Raw genomic sequence first — 16,552 nt, forward strand, 5'->3', positions numbered from 1 at the left:
AGCAGTAAACTGTTGACACGTTTCCGCTGTGCAGAGTGTGTGTGTGTATTTACAGTACATGGCTGTGTATGTGTGTGTGTGTGTGTGTAAGTGTGTGTGTGTGTGTGTGTGTGTTCACAGTCAACCACCAACACATTTCCGCTGTGCAGCGTTCCTACCTTACAGTCCAGGAGTGTCGACCACGACCAGCTTGGCTTTACAAGGTTAAATGTGATCTTGTCCTCAAAGGGTCTGGTCACACACACAGGGAAAGAGACACAAACTCTCCGCATCAGAACCGCATCAGAATAACACTTTAACACTAGTATGATTTCCATTTGTATTGATGTGAACATTTTCTCTCATTCTTTCTGTCAGATCTCCATTAACACTCTAACGTGCATGGTGTTGGTGCTCGGCGCCTGCTGCACCCTATAAAGATGTGTGGTCTGACCAAGAGTGTGAAGTTCTACCAGGCCTCTACTAGTGAACTCTACTGGACGGTCCAGGCGAAATTCTACCAGGCCTCTACTAGTGAACTCTACTGGACGGTCCAGGCGAAATTCTACCAGGCCTCTACTAGTGAACTCTACTGGAAGTTCCACCCCGTTCTACCCACGCTCACCTTTGGTAACAACACGTGTGCACGTACGCCTGCACGCACATCACGCACGCACGCACGCACACACGAAATGCTCACACGTCTCTACTCGGAGGACATTCAAGCTTAATTTCATATGGACACTTCTATTCCTTAGCACTGCTCTTCAAAAAAGGTGTGTGTGTGTGTGTATGTGCGTGTTTTCATGCGTGTGTGAACAGAGAAGGTTTCAGTGTTGCCTACACACTCCCCCAGGCTAAACCTCTTACTGAAGACTGAAGTGGGTCATACTTTAACAAAGACACCTTTATGCCCAGCGCAAACACACACACAAACACACACACACACACACACACACACACACAAATACACACACTTCTCAGCGTGATATCAGGTTTCATGTTCTGTGTTGTCTAAATGTTCTCCTCCCTGACACTTTCCCTGCTTGTCTCTCGACACCTGATCTGCTTGTATGGGAGGGAGGGGATGCAGCATACCATAATAACCAGGACCGCTCCACTATTAATTAGAGGTGGGGGGAGTGTGGCGTAACTATGGTGACCTCCCTTCACCTCCTGTCCATGTCAGTGTGCCAACCTTGTGGCTTAATCAACGGGCAGGGATCCTACCCTCCCCTCTCCTATCCTCCATTCCCTCCCTGAGTCTGTGGCACCTCTCTCATCATTGGAGAGGGAGGGTGAGGAGAGAGAGGAGGGGTGAGGACTGGGTAGAGGGTGAAGAGAGGGGGAGGCAGAGAGGTGTAGGGAGAGGAGAGAGTAGGAGATGGGAGAGAGTGAGAGGAGGGGGTGAGGAGAGGGGACAGGGTGAGGAGAGAAGGGGAGGAGAGAGCGGGAGGACAAGGATGGAGGGGTTGATAGGAAGACGATGAAAATGGTGAGGGAGATCAAAGAAAGAACGATGGAAACTATGAGAGAAAGGAGGAGGGGACGTTATCAGTCTTGTGATTGCTTCTACTCACTCATCATTAGACTGCACTCCAGTGAAACATGACCTTTAGTACCACTGGACTCAGGACTCAAATGTTATGACTTGACTGTTGCACATTCATATGTTTATCTCTCTCTCCTTCTCTCTCTATCCCCCTCTATCCCCCTCTATCCCCCTCTATCCCTCTCTATCCATCTCTCTCTCTCTCTCTCTCTCTCTCTCTCTCTCTCTCTCTCTCTCTCTCTCTCTCTCTCTCTCTCTCTCTCTCTCTCTCTCTCTCTCTCTCTCTCTCTCTCTCTCTCTCTCTCTCTCTCTCTCTCTCTCTCTCTCAGGTGCTGCTAAGCTGTATGCCTGGATCGTGGTGAACTTCAGGGAGGCCTATAACCTGTTTGCTGTCAATGGGATCTCTTCAACCACGAGAGCCCCAGAAGATATGAGCACTGCTGCCTATAATTATAGCTTACTTCCTGTACTGTAGCAAACGTCTTACAATGTTCCATGATGCGCTCATAAGTCGTACATGCTAACTGCTGGAGCCATGCCTGCTATGGTGAAGCCCATTTTTACTATTTTCAGCCTTACTTTTTTGGATACTTTTTTGGATATGAATGCCACAAACACACACACACACACACACACACACACACACACACACACACACACACACACACACACACACACACACACACACACACACACACACACACACACACACACACACTACCACAGATTTGTGTGCACACAAACACACCAAAGCCACCGGTTGTGGTAAATAACGTGGATTTTTTATATGCGTTGTGAGCCCAGAGGTTAGAGAGGTCGTGAGCACTGGTTTAACCTGATTACACACCACTGTGACCTGAAATGAGTACCACATGACCGGACACACATACACATACACACAACCTCCGCTGTGCCCGGGTCGCCTGTTCAGGTGTTTATGATTTATTCCTAATGAAAGCCCTGGCCACAACCGCAGTCAAAGGTCAGGGGTCGGCCAGTAAATCCTAATGGTTTACTAGAGAGACGGGTAAATCAGGGGGAGGGTGTGGGAACGGTTATATGAGCTAAATTGGAGTTACTCCAAGCATATAGAGTCAGACATTGAGACTGACTGCTGAGAAGTTTAATTTGACTGACTGAGGGAGAATTGTCTGAGAGACAGATGAAGAGATGGAGGGATAGAGCATTAGAATGAAAGAGGCATGGGAGAGTAAGCGAGTAAGCGAAGAAAGTTTGAATAAGGGACTGAGTGTGGCCTGGCAGGGAGGGAGAAAGACGAGTGGAGAGACAGACAGACAGAGAGATATGCAAGGAGGGATGGATTCAGACAGACACTCAAACTGACAGACAGATTGAACCTCTGACCCTAGGAAATCTAAGAAGCTGGTCTTCCCCCAGAACACTTATTTGGACAATACGCACACTGCCCCCTCCTCTTCAGCCTTTCTTTTGACCTTCTCTTTCTTTCTCTTTACATTTAAATTTTAGTCATTTAGCAGATGCTCTTATCCAGAGTGACTTACAGTAGTGAGTGCATCCATTTTTCATACTGGTCCTGCGTGGGAAACAAACCCACAACCCTTGCGTTGCAAGCTCTACAAACTGAGCTACCCCTTCTATCTCTCTTTCTCTCTCCCCCATCCCTCCCTCTTTCTGCATCGTTCTAGCAGGATGTTGTATCTTGGCATCTCCTCCTCTCAGAGGTATGTCTGCTGTTGTTCATAAACCATGAAAGATCTCATCAGATTCCTCTGTCTGATGTGGTGAAACGTCCCCCCCCCCCCCTCCCAACACACACACACTTTTACGTCTTGTTGCTGTGTTTCTCAACCCAGGGTGGCGTTTTGGTTGGCCGGCCCGTTCAGAATCCCGGCCTTCGCACTGAGGGGGTTTTGGACTTCTCCTCTGTCACCCCTCAGGAGGGGTAGGTGTGTGTGTGCGTGCGTACATGTGTGCTGGTGTGCATGTGGGTATGTGTGTGTGGCTATAATGGACTCTCCCATCCCTCACAGCACATTTCATGTCCTTTATAAACTCATAAAACCACAGGGAATTCAACGCTATTCAAAAAATATATATAATTGAGTGGTGCAAAGTACTGGAACTATGTGTGTGTGTTTCTGTGAGTGTATGTGTGTGTGTGTGTTGCGTGCTGTGGGTATGTCCATGCGTGTGCATGTGCATGTATTTGTTTGATATTAAAGGGCCATTCATTACCTGCCTGCTGCCCCTCCCTGCTCCAGCATCACATGGTCATTAGTCACTAATGGAGCTGGGAGAAGATGATGTAAGAAGGTTCTGTAGCGATGACATCACCGCATCTTCCACCTCCACCCCAACATTCAGGAAACACTGTGATGCCATTGTCCCAGCGTGCCACCGTGACCTGGCGGAGTGTGTGCGTCATAACCAGAATACATTTTATTTAAAAAACTTGAATAACCACAATGCCGCAGCAGCACACATAGACATTTTATGAATAGAACAGCCTTGGAACATTTATACGCCGGTTTATACTTAGACTGTGACAGGTGTGGCAGATCAAAACGACATTAAATTTTTACTCCGGTGGAATGCTGCACAGACATGAAAAAAGTGAATGTGTCTGTGACTGTCGCAACATCCGTTGTCGTGGTTACTGGGCTGCTATAGCAACAAGTCCAAATCCATCTGTGAGGAGATCTGCAGGAGTTCTTAAATTCTCAGACAGAATGACCTACTTTTATTTCGGGGTGCACTTACAACCATAAGCTATTTTCTGCTAGCTCGCCATCATTACCTTGTAAATAATGAAGTTGTTGTGGGTTTCTTTTCCTGTAATAATGAATAAAAAGTAACTAAAGTTAAGACGTTGTCTAGCTAGTATTCATTTTTTCTTAGTTTCTTCCTAAGAAAAGAAAAAATGGGATGCTTGAAAATAATGTTAAGGATTTCTTCTTGGAGATGTACTTAACGTTAGGACAGCTAAACCCTTGTCTTGTGACAAATGGATACTTTTGTACCCATTCATGTTTTCTTGCGCCACGGCCACAGACACATGTGGCTACCGGACATTTAAATATAGCAAGAAAACTAATTAAACACGCATTATCCTGCTAGCTAGTAATTAGCAATATATTGTGTTAAATAGCTTGCGTTAGCCAAGTTATTCTTTGCAAATTGACGAGCTAACTTAGATAATGTTAACGCTGTTAGCTATGTTGGCTATAATGTTGCTACGGGTTAGCTAGCTAACGTTGCTACCTAACTTACCGGTCGCGCAGTCCCTCTACCACCGTCTCTCCTATCATGGACAACACCTTCTCCTCCAGCTGGGCCACATGAATGGTCTCTCAGCTCCCTTCTTCTTAGCAGCCGACTTAATGTCGGACCACACATTTTTTTACGTCAGCATCTCTGTCCCTTGCCATACCCCCGACGGCAGAGACAGACTCGGCCACTCTCGTCCATCCTCTCTTTTTGGTCTCGGTTGGCAGTGACCCCGCAGTCTTTGAGTCTCCCCAACAGCAACCTTTTCCAGTCTGCTATTTCCTCCATCATCACTTCAAGCTCTTGTTTGCTGAAGTTTCTATTGCACTTTCCTTGGTTATCCATTTTTGTTTTTATATAGCTAGTCTGATGGCTACATTGTGTGAAAAAAATTACGTTTACTTTTCTACATGAAGGGTTTGTGGGCCAACAAAAAAAAGAATCTTGAGACATAAAGGAGATAAATAAATGTAATTAAATGGAAATATCAACATTTTATTATAGTGGGCCAAATCCTGTCATCCCTGTCACATAGGCTTATTTATTGGTTTCAAGCACGTCACTAATGTCAATGCCACATAAGAAGATATTTACGAAGTTCTTAGGAAAGATATTTACGAAGTTCCTAAGAAAACAATGAATTCCTAAGAACATTTTGAGGAATTACACTTACTATCTTATGAACATATTTTTTTTCTCCCTTAATTAAGAAACTTGTGTTTTTTCGCAAGTAATGTTTTGTGAATCCAGCCCCAGGCTGCTAATGTCATGCAGAGTCTGTCGCTTTGTGTTTTTACTTTTTCATAATGACAACTACAAGTTCGATGTCGAATGACAATAGAATGTTCATGATGTCACCGCGACAACTGTCTACAGACATGTCAATAGACCAACTGTAAACCAGCCTTAACCCTGGAAATTTGACTGGTTAACTCATGGGTACACTTGCAATGACTGCCTGATATTGTGATGCAATCATTTCCATGGTAATGTAACTGATGTGGCTCATGCAATGGAATGTATTTTTGTAATATCAATTGAGTTCAATCAACCAATCACAGCCCATATTTCAGCACATATTTTACTTCCTGCTTTGCTCCTACTGGGTACACTCGCAATGACCGCTGGTCCACCCGCTACGCCATCATTGACTTGACTGGGGATGCACTTCTATTCATACTATTTCTATGGCAGCTCATGCAGTCAGGACCATCATCCAAAATTCCATGACCGTCACAGCCCTAGCGTGCGTGTGTGTGCACGTGTGCGTGAAGATTGTTGGCCCTATCTACTTGAGTGAGTTTTTCCAGAATTATCCAAAATATTGAGTCCCATTGCTATTGGCCTCTGTCTGTCTGACTGGGCACCAGTCACACCAGTAACTGTTCTGGTGCAGTATGGTCTGATGTGGCGACTACTAGGAAAGGGTGAAACTTATCCAATGTTCACTTCTATCCTTCTTTCTTTATTGTATTTCTGATGAGGTTGCCACAGTGAACAAAGAGCATCTCTCTCTCTTTCTCTCTCTCCCTCTCTCCCTTCTCTGTTCTTTGCTGTCGTTCAGTGAACAAAGAGCTATGTCTCCAGGTCAGCTCAAAGCTAGGATGATGAGTTAATCCCAGATGGCATTTATCTTCAGGATTCTCTTACCTCGTCTCCTAAACACCTGCCTGTTCCACCAATAAACAGGGGACTCCAATTGTTCTGTTGTAGAAAGGTTCTGCAATCAGAACTCAGGAAAGTTGAGAAGGAAAAATAACCTTTGAACTAATCCAGCATGAACTAAAGCAAACAATGAATCACTCCGTATCTCCCGGCCTGGGTGGTTTACACCGCGGCTAGGCTGCTAGCTCTAGAATGGTTAGCTTAGCCAGTTAGCCATAACAAACACAGCTCGTTTACTGATACGGTGTGGGGATTAGCACGCCGCACACACAGTTAATGGACTCCATATTGGCCCTGTAATAAGATACACAGCCGTCTTACTGGGTAGCTCACACAGAGTAGCTTAGGACCCTACAGGATCATTGACCAGCACTGAACCCTTTTAAAACTTATGTCTGTCTGACAATTCTCGGTCTGTCGGTCTCGTTTGATGTCTGTATGGTTGACTTCATACTAGTATGTATCAGCTCTCAGGTATCAGTCTCTCAGCACACCTAAAATCAAATAAAAGTTTATTGATCAGGTACACAGATTTACAGGTGTTACAGTACGTGCAGTGAAATGCTTATGTTACAACAGTGCATTAGAAAGGGAAAGGGTGATACCTAGTCAGTTGTACAACTGAATGCCTTCAGTGTCTTCCGCATTTAACTCAACCCCTCTGAATCAGAGAGGTGCGGGGGGCTGCCTTTATCGACATCCACGTCTTCGGCGCCTGGGGAACAGTGGGTTAATTGCCTTGCTCAGGTGCAGAACGACAGATCTTTACTGTGTCAGCTCGGGGATTCGATCCAGCAACCTTTCGGTTATTGCCCCAATGTACAATACAAATATACAAACTAAATGCTAACTTTACATGAAGTACATTTGTGGTGCTTGCTTTAGCTCTTTAAAATGATTTATGTGGTAGTGGAAGAAGTTCAAAACGTTTAACTTGACTATTTAAAGCAAAGCAGTTACATACAGTCAAAGTTACATATTGAAAAAAAATATTGGTCTGATCACTTTGATAGACTACTATATCATTGTTTGTCTACATGTAGTTATATTTGACCTTTTCTAATGGTCTGTAGGCTGCCTTGCATAGTAGTAAACCCCCATCCGGCTGGCGATCCTGTTGTGCGTTTCTGACTAGGAAACATCATCTTCAACCTAGCTAGGAACCAGGAAGTAGGATTAGAGACGACTTTGTTTTGATTTCAAACATTCCTTTTGTGGAGTAAAGAAAGACATACTGACTGAACTGAATAGGCTACACGACTCTCATTCGAATTAAAATGTCTAAATTACAATTGGTGCGGTGTGAAAAGTGAAAGAAGAAAGACATGACAAAGTGGTTTTCTGTCAGAAGATGGGAATTAAAGGTAGGATCCTGTGCAATACTTTCCATGGCAGTGTAGAATGTTCATTCAAATTATTTGAACTGATGTGGCTCATGCAATGGAATATATTTTTTGTAATATCAGTTGAGTTGAATCAATAAATCTCAGCACATATTTTAGCACAAATTTGACTTCCTGCTTTGCAATGACAGCCAGTCCACCTATTACGCCATCATGACTTGAATGGGGACGCCAGCTATATTTATACTATTTCCATGGCAGGAAGCAAAGCTCACTCTACATTCAAGATTTTAGTTGAATGATGATGTAATGATCAAACAATAGAATATTGTGGGAAACTCACAGGTATGCTGTTCAAGGTCAGATAGAAACTCAAATGTTCTTATATTGGACTCACCTTGACTTGACGGCCATATGCAGTGTAGTCAGATGCCCTGTCATTTTCTCTGATGTAAATCCATTCATTCATTCAATGTTTGCTAACATCCTGTTTCTGGTTGTTGTGGTCCATCATAAAAAGCAGTCAATGTTGAAAGGAGAGAAAATATATCATAGTTTTGCAATTTTTTTTTTTTGCTTTCTGAATTTGAAGACTTGCTATTGTGGTGGAAGGGAGGGACTCGTGAGGAATTAAAAAGTTTTAGGCTATTATTCAGGTAGATAAAAATGATGGTGCATCTAGTGATGACAGTTCTTTAAAAGCGTTGTTGTGGTAAATTAAGTAGTTGAACTTCAATAACTTTTTGTCTAACTGGTTGGGAAAATGGTGAGAGTAGCTGATTTGTGTCAACAGTTGAATTGTTCATAGGGAATGGAGCGCTTTGAGTTTTATTAGTTGTATGTACGAGATACACATGGAATGCTTACTTGCAGGTTCCTTCTCGACAATGCAACAACAATAAGAAGCAATAAAAGATAAGAATAAGAACATACAGTAAATGACTCAGTAGGATAAAAATCCAATCAAACTTTATTTGTCACAAGCGTCGAATACAACAAGTGTACAACTTACTGTGAAATGCTTACTTACAAGCCCTTAAAAATACACAGCACATAGCAATGGAAAGACACAGATCTTGTGAATTCAGACAATATTTCAGATGTTCTAAGTGTTTTACAGCGAAAACACAATAAATCGTTATATTAGCATACCACATATGCAAACATTACCCGACCATTGATTCAAGCCAAAGAGAGCGATATCGTTATCATCGCCAAAATATATAAATTTTTTCACTAACCTTCTCAGAATTCTTCCGATGACACTCCTGTAACATCATATTACAACATACATATAGAGTTTGTTCGAAAATGTGCATATTTAGCCACAAACAACCGTGGTTATACAATGACAATACTAGCAAAACTAGCCTGAAAATGTCGGACACCATCTTTCACAGTGATCTTGTCTCATGGATAACTATTCATAAACTTGACAAAAAAAATATAAGTTGGACAGCTATCGAAAGACAAATTAGTTCTTAATGCAATCGCTGAATTACATTTCTAAAATTATCCTTACTGTGCAATACAGGGTTCGCCAAGCGAAGCTATACCAAACAAAATGGCGGAATATGCGTTTAAATTTTTTCGACAGAACAACGATTTATCATCTTAAATATTTCTTACTATGAGGTGATCTTCCATCAGAATCTTGGGCAATGTATCCTTTCTTGGGTCTAATCTTCTTTTGGTCGAAAGATGTCCTCTGTCCGTCGAAATGCCCACTAACGTTCGACCGGGACCCCGAAACGTGCCCAAAGCTTCAAAGAGCATCACATAGAAATGCCTCAAAATCGCACTAAACGGATATAAATTGCTATAAAACGGTTTAAAATAACTACCTTGTGATGTTTTTAACACCTATAACGAGTAAAAACATGACCGGCGCTATATTCCTGGCTAAACCAAGGCTTGGAAAAAGCCAAGTCCGACGTCTTTCTTGCGTTGAGCGCAGGGTCCAAAAGAACGCTACTTCCGGTATTTGGTGATTTATAGAGGCACTGATTGCGCAATCGACTCCTTTCAAATTGTCACCACTTACTGACATCTAGAGGAAGGCGTGGGCAGTGTTTGTATCCTCATAGGATTTACAGAGACTTTTAAAACTGATCTGGAACCAGAGGCCAAGATGTCTGAAATCTCACACACTGGGAGGAAAAGTGCTGTAGAATGAGTTCTGTTTCACTCAGAGACATAATTCAAACGGCTATAGAAACTAGAGAGTCTTTTCTATCCAATAATAACAATAATATGCATATTGTACGAGCAAGAATTGAGTACGAGGCCGTTTGAAATGGGCACGATTTAGCTGGCTACTCAGTAACGCCCCCTGCAGCCATAAGAAGTTAACCAACAGTGCAGTTCAAGATTAAGAAAATATTTACCAAGTAGACTAAAGTAAAACATTTAAAATAATAAAAAGTAACACAATAATATAACCATAACGAGGCTATATAAAGGGGGTACCGGTACCAAGTCAGTGTGTGGGGATACAGGTTAGTTGAGGTTTATTTGTACATGTAGGTAGGGGTGAAGTGACTATGCATAGATAATAAACAGCGAGTAGCAGCAGTGTACAAAACAAATGGGGGTCAATATAATAGTCCGGTGGCCATTTGATTAATTGTTCAGCAGTCTTATGGCTTGGGGGTAGAAGCTGTTAAGGAGCCTTTTGGTCCTAGACTTGGCGCTCCGATATCGCTTGCCATACGGTAGCAGAGAAAAGAGTCTAGGACTTGGGTGACTGAAGTCTCTGACAATTTATGGGCTTTCCTCTGACACCGCCTATTATATAGGTACTAGATTGCAAGAAGCTTGGCCCCAATGATGTACTGGACCATACGCTATACCCTCTGTAGCGCCTCATGGTCAGATGCCGAGCAGTTGCCATACCAGGCGGTGATGCAACCAATCAGGACGCTCTCGATGGTGCAGCTGTAGAACATTTTGAGGATCTGGGGACCCATGCCATATCTTTTCAGTCTCCTGTGGGGAAAAAGGTTTTGTCGTGCCTTCTTCACGACTGTGTTGGTGTGTTTGGACCAAGGTAGTTTGTTGGTGATGTGGGCACCAAGGAACTTGAAACTCTCGCTCCACTACAGCCCCGCTCCACTACAGCCCCGTTGATGTTAACGGGGGCCTGTTCGGCCTTTTCCTGTAGTCCACGATCAGCTCCTTTGTAAAATACACACATTAGAATTTGTATAATACCGGACGGCACAATTTATAGTCCAATATTTAAACGTGTATTAGGGATTGGGGGCAGTGTATAAAGTGAGCAGTATAATAAGAGTCTGGTTGCAGAAGTTGTGATGTGTGTGTGTGTAGCATGAATGTGCATTCAGAAAGAATTCAGACCCCTTCACCTTTTCCACATTTTGTTACGTTACAGCCTTATTCTGAAATTGACTCATTTCGAATTTTTTTCTTATCAATCTACACACAATACCCTATAATCACAAAGCGAAAACAGGTTTTTAAATCTCTTTGCAAATGTTTGCAAATTATTTATATAAGTATTCAGACTCAAAATAGAGCTCAGATTCCTCCTGTTTCCATTGATAATCCTTGAGATGTTTCTACAACTTGATTGGAATGAATTCAATTGATTGGACATGATGTGGAAAGGCACACACCTATCCATATAAGGACCCCCATTGGACAGTGCATGTCAGAGCAAAAACCAAGTCATGAGGTTGAAGGAATTGTCCGTAGAGCTCAGAGACTGGATTGTGTCGAGGCACAGATCTGGGGAAGGGTACCAAAACATTTCTGCAGCATTGAAAGTGCCCAAGAATACAGTGGCTTCCATCATTCTTAAATGTAAGAAGTTAGGAACCACCAAGACTCTTTCTAGAGCTGGCCTCCCGGCTAAACTGAGCAATTGGGGGAGAAGGGCCTTGGTCAGGGAGGTGACAAAGAACCCAATGGCCAATCTGATAGAGCTCCAGAGTTTCTCAGCAGAGATCGAAGAACCTTCCAGGAGGAAAACCATGCCTGCAGCACTCCACCAATCAGGCCTTTATGGTAGAGTGGCCAGACGGAAGCCAATCCTCAGTAAAACGTACATGACTGCCTGCTTGGAGTTTGCCAAAACGTACCTAAAGGACTCTCCGACCAAGAGAAACAAGATTCTCTGGTCTGATGAAACCAAGACTGAACTCTTTGGTCTGAATGCAGGCACCGCTCATACCTGGCCAATACCATCCGTATAGTGAAGCAAGGTAGGGAAGCGTGATTGGGAGTCGGGGCACAATTGTCCCAGCTTCGTCCGGGTTTGACCGTGGTAGTTCGTCTTTGTAAATAAGAATATGTTCTTAACTTCTCTAGGGTATGTGGGACGTTAGCATCCCACCTCGTCAACAGCCAGTGAAACAAATACAAATGGTCCTTTTGTTCGATTAATTCCATTCATATATGTCCAAAATCTCAATTTATTTGGCGCTTTTTGATCCAGAAAAAAACAGCTTCCAATTTGCGCAACGTCACTACAAAACATCTCAAAAATTACCTCTAAACTATGCCAAAACATTTCAAACTACTTTTGTAATACAACTTAAGGTATTTTTAAACGTTAATAATCGATCAAACTGAAGACTGGTCTATCTGTTTTCCATACAGGAGGACAACAAACTAACGATACTTTTCTAGTCTTGCTCAACTCTCAAACAGTACACATAACGTTATACTGATTCCAGATGGCCGTTCTTCTTCATTGCACAAAGGAATAACCTCAACCTATTTCCAAAGACTGGTGACATCCAGTGGAAGCGGTAGGAACTGCAAACAGGTTGATTAGAAATCTAGTATTCCAATAAAAACTAATTGAACAGACGGCGACCTCAAAAAAAAAATCTGAATGGTTAGTCCTCGGGGTTTTGCCTGCTACATTTACATTTACATTTTAGTCATTTAGCAGACACTCTTATCCAGAGCGACTTACAATAGAGTGCATACATTTTATTACATTTTTACATACTGAGACAAGGATATCCCTACCGGCCAAACCCTCCCTAACCCGGACGACGCTATGCCAATTGTGCGTCGCCCCACGGACCTCCCGGTTGCGGCCGGCTGCGACAGAGCCTGGGCGCGAACCCAGAGACTCTGGTGGAGCAGCTAGCACTGCAATGCAGTGCCCTAGACCACTGCGCCACCCGGGAGGTCATGCTACATAAGTTCTGTGATACTCACAGACATGATTCAAACAGTTTTAGAAACTTCAGAGTGTTTTCTATCCAAATATACTAATAATATGCATATCCTATATTCTGGGGATGAGTAGAAGGAAGTTGAAATTGGGCACACTATTTATTCAAAAGTGAAAATGCTGCCCCCTATCCTAGAGAAGGTAAAAAGTCTAAAATATATCAAAAGTTGTATACAAGTGCACTGGTCCTGTCAATGGGGTGTAAGAGGAGTAGCATTCCAAATAATAAGAATAAGAAGTATTACAAATATTTCAGAGGGGACTCTTTCTTCGCAAGCCCCACTAATAATCCCAGAGACCACCCTTACCCTTCTCAGACCACCCTTACCCCTCTTACTCCCCTCTGAGAGCTCTAATTCCCCTGTTTGTTTGGGGATAATTTAAGGAAGCCTAAACATGAAGTGAACTGTGGCCAGGTGAAGACGAGAGACTGTCAGACAGACACCTCAGAGGACAGGTGTTGACAGAACTCTCGTCAGCCTCACCCTCTCTCTCCCCCTCTCTTCCCCCTCTTTTCCCCCTCTCGCCCACCTCCTCCAGCCACCCTACTCTCACCTTCCTTTCCTCCTCTCGCCTCTCACCAGCCTCCCCCACCCACCCTCTATCCCCCCTTACCCACCTGTCCCTCCCTACCTCCTCTCAACCGCCTCACTCTCTCTCCTCCTCTAATGAACTCGGATGTAAGCCTCCACGCTCTCCTCCCTCTCACCCCCCCCAGGGGCATCTTCACACAGCGCCACACCTGTGTTTGTGTTGCCGGGCAGGTTGCCACGGTAACTACAAATCTGGATGACTGAGGTGATGCTTTTAGCGGTGCTAATGAACTCGGAGGTAAGGAAATCTCCCCTCGATTCCCTCTGAGCCTTGGCGTGGCGTAGGCAGATTTTGCTGATTGGTGTTTAAATATAGTATGTGTGGGGTCTGATATGTACATTGGCCTTGGCTTACTGACCAGACAGAATTAGACGTTTTGTCTATGTCTTGTCTCTGGGTCAAACGCACTGTCTGTCTCATTCTCTCTCTTTGTTCTGTTCTGTCGTGTGTTCAGTCATGTGAGAAACATGCCTCATCTCTTTCTTCTTTAATCCCTCTCCGTCTCAATCTCAGTCTCTGTCTCAATCTCAGTCTCTCTCTCTATCCCCCCTGTTCTCTCCCTGCTTACCCCCCCAATCTTTCTTCACACCTCCACAAATCCACTCTCTCACTCGATGTCATTGCATCACACCTGAGAAGATTTAGGGAGCAGCTAACTCCCTCTCTTTCTCTCTCTGTCTCCAGTATCCCCCTTTCTTTCTCTCTTTCTTTCTCTTCACACCCTCGCTGTCCCTCTCCCTCTCCTTCCCTCCCTCCCACCCTTCCCTCCCTCCCTCCCACCCTTCCCTCCAGTTGAGTCAGCCCTGAGTGAGAGGTTGATTCTCTCAGGTGTGAACAGACATTCTCTTGGCGGAGAGAGAGAAAGAGAGGGAAACTTACTTTGGATGAAATACAGTTCTTTTCTCAATTTGAAACTCTGGATCTGTCAGGATCTAAGTTGTACAATGATGGCGGACAGTTCCTTGGCCCGGCCGCGTGAGTGTGTGCATGTACCCAATGTTCAGATTTATCAGCCACACTGCACTCCAAGTTCCTATTAGTCAGCTACTCCAGTCATAAGTCACTATTGATAACAAGAGTGATAGAGGTCACTGAAAGGTTTATGAAGAAATCTTTACATAGAAATCCAGCTAATTTATTCCCTGTATTAGCTGTGTATGTACTCATACTGAGGTTAGTTAGGGGTAAATAAGGGTCGGTTCAAATCCCTACCTGTGCGAGGGTGGGGGGAATAGTAAGATTCGGGGGAGGGATTTCACATGGAATCTTCCACTAAGCCACTCACCTCCTGGGCCCTTGCTCCCTGACATCAATGTTTAAAGGGATTTGCGCTCTGGAACCCCTCTGTTGATGAAACTCCAATGTTTCCATGACAACTCAGCAGTATTCAATTCAAACTCCAAAGCAGCAGTTACTTCTTTAAAATATTTTTCCCCCCCGTCCGGTATCAATGTAATTTTTTCACAACATACATGGCTAGTTCAAGCAGGTTCAAGGAAAGGTAGCAGTCATGTCACATAGCTGGAATAGTTGTGATTTTGTGCTGTTTGCTTCTGTAAGTGAAAGTATTGTTCAATCAAAAACGAAAACAAACAAAAATATTAACGAAACATTTAAAGTGTTGGTCCTATGTTTCATAAATTGGAAAAAAAATCCCAGGAATGTTCCATACGCTCAAAAAACGTATTTGTCTCCAATTTTTGTGAGCGGTTTTCCTTTGCAAAGATAATCTATCCAACTGACAGGTGTGGCATATCAAGAAGCTGATTAACTTCTTATGGCTGGTATCCCGTTAAAACCTGTTGAGGATAGAGGGCGCTATTTACACTTTGAGGGAAAATCGTGCCCAATTTAAACGGCCTCGTACTCTATTTTTGCTCGTACAATATGCATATTATTATTACTATTGGATAGAAAACACTCTCTAGTTTCTAAAACAGTTTAAAGTTTGTCTGTGAGTAAAACAGAACTCATTTGGCAGCACACTTTCTGACCAGGAAGTGGAAAGTCTGAAAATTATGCTCTGTTCAAGGGCCTGCCTATAAATGGGCATGATACGTATGAGTATACATGCACGTCATACACCTTCCCTTAGATGTCAAGAGGAAGTGAGAGAAGAAATGAAGTGTTTATCTTGGTCTGAGGTGGAATATATCCTCTTGGCACGACGAGTCATCCATTTCCTGTTTTCTGGAAAGCGCGCAGATGGACCTGGAATTGCCTTCTGAAAAGCCGTCGTTATAGGCGACTACTATCTCCGGCTTTGAATTTATTTGATACATGTCACAATATCATCGTAAAGTATGTTTTTATAGTTTTATTAGATTTTTGAACTTTATTCGGGACGTTAGGCGTGTTGCGTTGTGTGCCTTTGTTCAGAAAGGAGAGCTTCGCGCCACTTGGCCAGTATGCTTGCTAATTCAAGAGGGAAAAACAATGTTCTAAATCCAAACAACGACTGTTCTGGACAAAGGACCCCTTGTCCAACATTCTGATGGAAGATCACCAAAAGTAGGACCCATTTTTTGATGCTATTTCATATATCTGTCGAACTGTATACTAGTAGTTTTGCACCCAGGTTTTGGCCATTCTCTCGCTATAACATAAGCCTTATGTCGTAATGAAGATATTTTTAGAATTCTAACACTGCGATTGCATTAAGAACTAGTGTATCTATCATTTCCTATACAACATGTATTTTTTTGTAATGTTTATGAATAGCTATTTGGTCAGAATAGGTGAGAGTCTAATAGAAATATCCGCACATTCTGGGAAAAGGAAGCTACGTTAGCATAATGGATAACCACTGATTTCAGCTCTAAATATGCACATTTTCTAACAAAACATAAGTGTATGTATAACCTGATGTTATATGACTGTCATCTGAGGAAGGTTTATGAAGGTTAGTGAAAATTAATATCTTTTGCTGGTTTATTCGCTAACGCTAACGTGCCTATT

General features: G+C 43.1%; 1 pseudogene; it reads left to right on the plus strand.

Moving 5' to 3' along the window:
- The first annotated feature begins 419 nt into the window (after positions 1–419).
- Positions 420–16,552, plus strand: part of LOC129856073 (GDP-mannose 4,6 dehydratase-like) — a 182,159-nt pseudogene continuing 166,026 nt past the window's right edge.

This window comes from Salvelinus fontinalis, chromosome 5, assembly GCF_029448725.1.
Source record: "Salvelinus fontinalis isolate EN_2023a chromosome 5, ASM2944872v1, whole genome shotgun sequence".
Lineage (NCBI taxonomy): Eukaryota > Metazoa > Chordata > Actinopteri > Salmoniformes > Salmonidae > Salvelinus > Salvelinus fontinalis.